This window comes from Hibiscus syriacus, unplaced genomic scaffold, assembly GCF_006381635.1.
Source record: "Hibiscus syriacus cultivar Baekdansim isolate YM2019G1 unplaced genomic scaffold, ASM638163v2 tig00109999_pilon, whole genome shotgun sequence".
Taxonomy (NCBI): Eukaryota; Viridiplantae; Streptophyta; class Magnoliopsida; order Malvales; family Malvaceae; genus Hibiscus; species Hibiscus syriacus.
In genome coordinates this window covers 549,978-558,901 of record NW_024062556.1, presented here as the reverse complement: position 1 = coordinate 558,901, position 8,924 = coordinate 549,978, and the positions used below count along the sequence as shown (strand labels likewise).

Below are 8,924 nucleotides of genomic sequence, written 5' to 3'. Positions count from 1 at the left end.
AGCAAGTTCCATAACCAACTTACGGTATTCTACAAGCTTAGGATCTCTTGTCTCTTATTCTCCCTTGAGCTGGTAGATTACCAAAGCTGAATCCCCATATACCTTGAGTATTTTTACGTTGAATTCAATAGCAGCTCTGAGGCCCATGACACAAGACTCATACTCGGCCATATTGTTTGTACAATCAAAATTGAGCCGGCTAGTAAAAGGATAATGCTCTTCCTCTGGTGAGACCAAGATTGCCCCAAGGCGTTTGAAGCACCATCAAAGTTCATTTTCCAATATTTACCGGTGGATGAAACTGTTCCTTCCACCGAGATGGCCATTAAATCCTCATCTGGAAAATCAAAGTTCAACGGTTCATATTCTTCAGAAGTCCTGCTTGCAATGAATTCTGCTATAGTGCTCCCTTTAACCGCCTTCTGGCTTACATACTGGATATCAAATTCAGACAACAGGATTTTCCAACGGACTAATCTTCAAGATAATGTAGGTACACCCATTAGATATTTCAAAGGGTCAAGCTTGGATATAAGCCAAGTAATATGATACAACATATACTGCCTAAGCCTTCTGGTAGCCCATACTAAAGCATAACACAAATTTTCAATTGGTGAGTATCTAGCCTCGCATTCAGTGAACTTCTTACTGAGATAATAGATATCTCTCTCGTTCTTCTCAGTTTGATCATGTTGCCAGTATACACCCCATTGAATTTTCATAAACTGAAAAGTAAAGAATTAAAGGTTTGCCTAAGATGAGTGGCGCTAATATTGGAGTATTTGAAAAATATCTCTTTACTATCTCAAAAGCCTCTTGACAATCCTCAGTCCATTCTCCTGAGTTATTCTTCCGAAGAAGCCAAAATATGGGATCGCATTTTTCAGTCAACTGTGAGATAAATCGAGCTATATAATTAAATCTCCCCAAGAATCCTCGAACCTCTTTCTGTGTTCTTGGGGGTGGAAAATCTTTAATGGCTTATATTTTATCTGGATCTATTTCAATTCCCTTTTGGCTCACTACGAATCCCAAAAGCTTTCCCGATGTCACCCCAAAAGTACACTTATTTGGGTCAAGTTCTAGTTGGCACTTCCTTAATCTTTGAAAGAGCTTCCCCAAATTCTCAATATGTTCCTCCGTCTTACCCTTGACAATCATATCATTGACATAGACTTCTATTTCTTTATGCATCATGTCATGAAATAACGTCACCATGACCCTCTGATATGTTTCCCCTGCATTCTTCAATCCAAACGGTATGACTTTATAACAGAACGTTCCCCACATAGTGACAAACGTTGTTTTCTCCATATCTTCAGGGTGCATTTTAATTTGATTGTAGCGAGAGAAACCATCCATAAATGAGAACAAAGAATTTCTAGTAGTATTATCCACTAAAGTGTCTATATCTGGCAAAAGAAAGTTATCATTTGGACTAGATCTATTAAGATCTCTATAGTCGACACGCATTCGGACTTTCCCATCATTCTTTGGTACTGGGACAAAATTTGCTACCCACTCAGGATATTTGGCCACTGTAAGAAACCCAACATCAAATTGTTTCTTCACTTTTTCTTTAATTTTGAGCAGCATCTCAGGTTTTACAATCAGACTTTTAAGATATGGCGTGCATTCCCACATGTGTTGATGATAGATGCTACATACAAGACAAACAAGTATAATATGGCTTTTGTTGATATTGTTGGCGTAACTTCTACAAGAAAGACATTTTGCATAGCTTTTGCCTTTATAAGTGAAGAAAAGATGGACAACTATAAGTAGGTGTTAGAGTGTTTAAATTTGACACTAGATGAGTGCATGCTACCACGTGTTATAATTACCGACAGGAGAGTTGGTTCTCATGAAAGCATGCGAAAAAGATTTTTCGAATGCTACGTGATTGGGACTCTTTTCTTTCGGCGTGGAAGTTACTAGACGATTCTCCGACATGGATATCGTACATGGAGAACTACAAGCAACTTCAATTAGTATTGAGGAAATATCCATGTAATTTTTTATATTTGACAAATTTTTATTTTTTAATATTATTTTTAATATTTCATATCAAATAATTATATTTTAATTTTATTTAAATTTTTAGGTGTTTTAAGTTATTTGGATGAACAATGGCTGAATAATTATAAAGAAAGGTTTGTGTCTGCATGGAGTGACCAGTCTCTCAACTTTGGCAATCGTGCAACCAACAGAGTTGAAAGCCAACTCGCCAAGTTAAAAAAGTACTTGAAATCTAAAAAATATTCATTAGATCAATTTGTGGGCTATATCAATCAAATCGTGCAGTCCCAGGTTACAACAATAAATGAAAGCTTTGAAAGAAGTAGAATTTATCGTTATCATCAACATAACCAGCCATGTTTCAACTTATTACGGGGTTTTATTTTGAATGAGGCTCTTAATATGATTTTAGGAGAACTACATCGATTGAGTGATCTTGAGTTTAACTACTCAACATGTGGTTATCAACTTCGTAAGAGTTGTGGGCTACCTTGTTCTTGCGTACTTTCAGCGTACTTAAATTTCGGTCAGTTTATTTAACTAAAATCATTTGATTATTTGGAGGTCTTGGTTTTTTAGAAACTAAAACTTTTTTTTCAGGTGAGGATATTCCTTTGGATTCAATTGATATTTTTTTGAGGACACTATATGTTTCATGGTCAATATCCTTGGAAAATGAAGATATTCAATGTGACGATGAACTGCACATTTTCAAAGAAGAATTCAAAAGGCAGTCCAACGCTGGAAAGAAGAGTTTTTTAAGAAAGCTAGGCGATATATTCAATCCAAGCACAAATCTTATTAGAGAACCCGCAGTTAAAAAAATACTCGCGGGCAACCAAGCTTGAAGAAACAAAAAAAGAAGAAGTGTGTTGATCCGAAAAATCAAGATCCTGGTAAAAGTAGTTACTCCACCAAATTTTTTTTATATAGACTTGAATTTGGAACCGAAAAATATTGAAACGGCGAGACACATTTCATATGTAAGAAGCACATGCGACTTGTTCCCGGATTTAAACGAAAACCCGCGAGACACAGTTCATATGTAAGCCAGTAGTGTGCCAGACCTGGCTCGGAAAGATTTTTGAAACAACTTCCACAAATTTTTTGTCCTTATCTTATAGGTTTATAAGATGTAATAGGTGACGGAAATTGCGTATTTCGATCAGTCGCTGTCGCTCTTGGTCTATCTGAGGATCAATGGCCTCGAATTCGGTCAGACTTGGTGCCGGGAGTTAGATGTTAACCAGCAAAAGTATAAGTATATATTTGGAACGGCAGGTTATAAAAAAATCTATAAAACCGTACAATTAGCTGAAAAATGGATGGAAATGCCAAACACGGGATTGATTATTGCTTCTGCATACAATGGAGTTGTTATAAGTCTAGCCAATTAAGGAAACGTCAGATGATGTACTACGATTTTCCCGCTTTGGTCCAGTCCACCACAATCAGAGCCACATGGGACAATTGTCATTGCACATGTAAATGATAACCATTATATTAAAGCGGCATTACGCGAAGGTTGTCCTTTGCCGATGACTCATCCACTTTGGATCACATATAAAAGTGACATTGCATCTTCATGGGAAGACCCATATGTAGTCGTCAGGAAGAGTTTCGTGAATATTATTTTCGTATTCCTGAAACTTTTGACCTATCGAAGTAATTATGTAACGTTCAATTTATTGTAATTCTAGTTTATTTATCAATGAATGTTTTAATATTTGCTTTTTTATACATGTATGTATAATTAAATCAGTAAAAAAGATAACAAAAATTAAAAAAATCAATAATTATTATCATGTTGAAGAAATAAATGAAAAATACTTTAACAAAAAACTTTAATAATGAAAAAGACCTTAATAGAAAACTTTAATAAAAAATAAAAAGACATCATTATTACATAATGATAAAAAGTTTTAATAAAAAAAATGAAAATAACATAATGATAAAAAAATGGTAAGTTTATTAAAAAGATTTGGTATAGGTACATTCCCAGCGTGGTCAAAGGGCATTGAAATCTATAACCCCTTATCAATAGACTATAAAATACCTTTAATGCCCTCTGGCGCCCTAAAAATTATGGGTAGATTTAATGTTGTGATTTTAGGGCATACTATAAAAAAACTAATGATGCTCCAATTGTGTATTAACTAATGATATTATTATTAGTGTTCTTATTTTATATATTTATAATAATTACTCATCATTTATGGTTTTTATTTCTTTTTCAAAAATATTTTCTAAATAATTCATAAACATATTTTAAATTATGTGTGAACATATTAAATAATATTATCATTAACATATTCACAATATTCACGAAAATAGTTCTTTTAAGTTAAACAAGTCAACACAATCATTTAAAAATTATTAACAATACAAGAGGTAAATGACATTTTAGATCACCCAACTTAGTATCAATTTGCATATAATTTGCAGGTCTTGAATTTTATCAAATTATATCTTTGAACTTCTGTTATTAACAAATGAAGTAGCTACTAACAACCAATTGGTTTAGTGGGATTTAGATCACTTAAGTAAGGTCAGGGGTTTGAACCTAGCGTTTACGAATGGAACAAACTGGGTTAGGAGGGTTGTCCTTGCCTCTACAGTACTCGATCTGGATTAATCGGTCAATAGACCAGATACTAGTGATTAATTCAACAAACGAAGTCACCTGTACAAATTTTATTAAATGTTATTAATGTAACAATTACCTCAACATGCATCCGTAACTGAGTCAACATTTCTATTAGAATTACTCAATAGAGTTAGTATAAGTAATATAAATTGTTAATAAGAAAAGTTCAGTGATGTAATTTGATAAAATTAAAGGTTAATGACTTAAATGAAAACTAATGCTAAATTAAATGATGACTTAGAACATAAATTATTTCAAATACAAGTCAAACAAATATATAAAGAAACATGAAAAAGGGCCTATTCATTTACACTCCATAATTTACAACCTGAGGCGAAACCAAGGGGTCAGATGTGACCCCTAAATGGTTTTTTTAAAATAACCACATATTTTAATTTATTAATTAAATAATTTGGATCAGATACTGTAGAAACGAGGGTGATTCTCACAACTCAATTTGTTTCATCCGCAAACGTCAAGATTTGAATCCTGACTTTTGTTTAATGGATCTAGTGCCTCATCCCACTAGACTAACTTATCATTGGTAAGATGACCCCCTAAATGATTTTTTTAGTGTAACTACGTTTAGATTTATTAATCGAATAATCTGAATCGGGTACTACAGAGGCGAGGACAACTCTCCCAATCCAATTTGTTCTATTTGCAAATGTCAGGATTAGAACTCCTGACATTTGCTTAAGAGATCTAGTGACCCCCTAAATGGTAAAATTGTACGTTTAGTCTCTCTAAATTTCATAGTTTTAAGATAATATAATAATAAAATTACCTTTTAACCCCTATAAATGATAAAATTTTAATTTATTCCTTTTAAAGTAATGATAAAACAATATATTTTAACTCTTCAAAAAATTATGACTTTCTACTAGCACTCTAAAAAGTATTTTAACTTGGATCTTGCTATAACTAGGGACAGGTGTAAAATTTTATATTAAGGGTTCAAACCTTTAGAAAGTATATTATAAAATATGGGTTTGAAATTACAAAATTTCAAGAGTATCAAATTAAATCACCAGAAGAAAATACATAAATTATATAAAAATTTAAAATTTTCAAAAATAAAACCTCCACCAACACTCTTCATCTATTCCTATTACAACCCTAAATTAATCTTGGAACCTAATGCCTTAGGTTACCATTGGTTGTCCTCCTAACACTGGCGGAACCACTGGGGGCGGATGAGAGAATAGCCCATTCCAACTTTTATGGTTTAATTGTATTTTAAACCCTTAAAAGTTTTGAAACCATTAAAATTAAGCCCTGACTCTCCTAAAATTTTTGGGTTTAATTATTTTCAAGACATTATCAGTTTTAAAGTTAAATGAAATTAAGTCTTGTCTCTAACTTTTTTGGTTTAATTACTTTTTAGGATATGATAATTTTGAAATTAGTGAAATTAAACCTCAATCATCTATTTTTATGGTTTAATTACCTTTTAGAACCTTATTAGTTTCAAAGATAATTTAGTCCCTCCCATAATTTCATCCTAGTTCCGCACTGGCCCTAATACCTCACGATTGCCACCTTTGAACTAGTACTAACATCATCCACAAAACATAGCTAAAGCTTCCTTTCCTAACTCCATTCGATAGGTTTGCACGGAATAACTTGATTGCTTACAATTTATATATTTATAGAATGAAACCCCAATTTGTTAAGAGTTTTAGCTTCGACGTTACCTTTTCTATAGAAATGCTCTGACAAGTGACAGCTTATTTCTCATAACATCCATTATCTGCAGATTATAGATAAGATATGTACGGATTATTGATTCTTTTTTCTTACAATGAAAACCCATTTTCCGGCATGTATATACCATATAACCATAAGTCATGTACTGGATATTTGATCCAGTATTTCAATTGATTAGTACCTTGTCCTTTATTAGTACTATGATTAGCGTTTGTCGATATATATGAACAACGAATCGTGGTAATTTGCATGCAAATACCAAAAGGACTCCACGATGCAATCTCAATGGCTACAGGGAAATAAAAGATCAAGATAATCACGGTAAACACCCGTTTTTGTCCTGGTTATAATAATAATAATTATTATTATTATGTATGTTTTTACATTTTTGCAGGCTTCACAAAAAAAGCCCAAACCGGGCCCAATTACAAGCAACCCAACCAAGAGCCCAAGAGCAGCCCCAAGTTCGACCCGATTATATCCTAGATCCGACCCGGTTGTAACCAAACCCGAGCTATCCATGTCTCCCACGTGTAGAACAGCTCCCATACAGCTACTCCACGCCCGACAGCACTCTGACCGAGCAGCTCAGGTTCCCTATCACCCACGCCCGACAGCACTCCAGCAGCCCACGCCCTGCTCCACGAGCACGCCAACAGTGGCTGTCGCCCATGCCCTGCAAATTTGGCACCAACAGCAGACCCGAGGCTGCCACAAAGGAAAGCAATTAAAATGGAATATCAACACAACACAGAAAGGAGGGGAGGTGTTCATCAACAGAGAAGAGGAGAATCATCAGGGGAAAAAGAGAGCATTACATTGTGAGCAAATTCGGTGTAATAGAAGAAAAGACTGTAATCGTTCTCATTTTTTACACAGAAAATACAAAGCTAGAATTCGATTTTCGAAGCTATGTTTACGATTCTTTCATATGTTCTTTCCTTTCATTTTGACATCGATTCCAAATAAACAAAAATCATTGTTAAGGGAATTCAACGAAAAAAAACACAAAATAGCCTAAAGCAACCAATCGAAACCTATCGTCGTTAGCCACCGTCAAGCAAAACCAAACCAAAGGAAGAGGGGTAGGCGCATACCTGGTCTGTTCGAGTGTCACTGAAGGAGAGAACCACTGTCGCCATAGTTGGGTGAGTTTGTGGTTAGTTGTTTGCACCCTTGCATGTCATTTTTTCGGTTTAGTTATCATTTATCGGGATTTCTAAACGAAAACAGAGGTGGATAAGGGTTAGGTTCTTACCTTAATGTTGCGGGCTCCCATGGCCGGAGTGGTGGTCCTCAAGGTCGAGAGTTAGATTTAGGTTTGGGGGTTTTCGGTGAAGGTGTAATGAGGGTCGGTTTAACCCTTATCGGGGTCGTGACGTGGTGGCCAGTGATGGCCCTGAGTCTTTTGGTTGTCTCGGTCGAGAGGGAGAGAGTAGATAGGGATGACAGAAACGGCGCTGAGAGTTTGAGAGTGAGAGGGGTTGCGGCTGAGAGAAAGATAAAATGAGCTAGGGTTATTTTTTAACCTAAATATTATATATATTATTTCATTAAAACGGCAACGTTTTAGGAGGTGAGCGACCCGTGTTTGAGGGAAAGAGGTAAACCGTGTGAGCAATCCTTTTATCTTCGCAATGTTTCTGATTTTAATTTTCAGGTTTATGAAATTCTATTTGGTCCTTAGTTTGGTTAGTGTAAATTTCTACTTATTTACGCATTGAATATGCCATCTTTGATGTTTTTGTTTCAATCCCGCGTAAATATGGGTTATTTCTGATTTTGATGCTCGTAATGTTATTTGGTTACATTCTAATCACTTGTTGTTGATGGAAATATAGAACCTGGTACCTAGAATATGATCGTTTTTGTGGCTCATGACTCAATGTTTAGGCAATTCATTATTTTAGGCTCAGATTTGTAATTCCCTTTCAATTTAGTCACATATTTTTACCACTTATTTTTTTTCTCACAATAGCTTGTCGTTTGCTTTCTTTAGGTTGTTAACCTTAAGTCTGTCCATTTTATACTTTAGTCAATGTTAAGTTTTTTTATTATGCAAATGCATGAATGGTTAGTTAGGGTTTTCTTCGAATGTATGGTTATTGTATGTTTGAATGAACATATGTTATTTTAATTATGTGGTTCATAAGCATAAATTTAGATGTAATTATCCTTTATTTTAATTAATTTTTGTATGATATCCTCATGTGCATAACTTGATCAAATGGCATAATTGGATTAAGGGTAATAGTCTTTTAATTTAGAATTGTTTTAAGTGGGTTGTCTTATCTCATTAGAGGCTCGCTTTCAACGATTTTGAATCAAAATTGTATTCCATTAGTGACACCTAAAAATTGATTCATCACTTTAAAATTTGGGAACGGAAGAAAAAGAAATGTTAGGCTATTTAAATTTGTCGAGAAAAGGTCATCTAAGATCTGGTCTCGATATTTTTAAATAATCGAATATTCTTTATCATTCTAAAAGGTTGGGTAACTTTAATTTAATATATTTTAGTGTTTTTAAATATTGTGAAATTCATATT

At 34.2% G+C, this 8,924-nt stretch overlaps 1 long non-coding RNA gene across 1 annotated transcript; it reads right to left on the bottom strand.

Moving 5' to 3' along the window:
- Positions 1-6,754: 6,754 nt before the first annotated feature.
- Positions 6,755-7,871, bottom strand: LOC120212149. Its single transcript, XR_005524659.1, has 3 exons — positions 7,635-7,871; positions 7,474-7,551; positions 6,755-7,084 (listed from the first exon to the last, which is right to left on the bottom strand). It is a non-coding gene; the product is annotated as an uncharacterized LOC120212149 (long non-coding RNA).
- Positions 7,872-8,924: the final 1,053 nt, after the last annotated feature.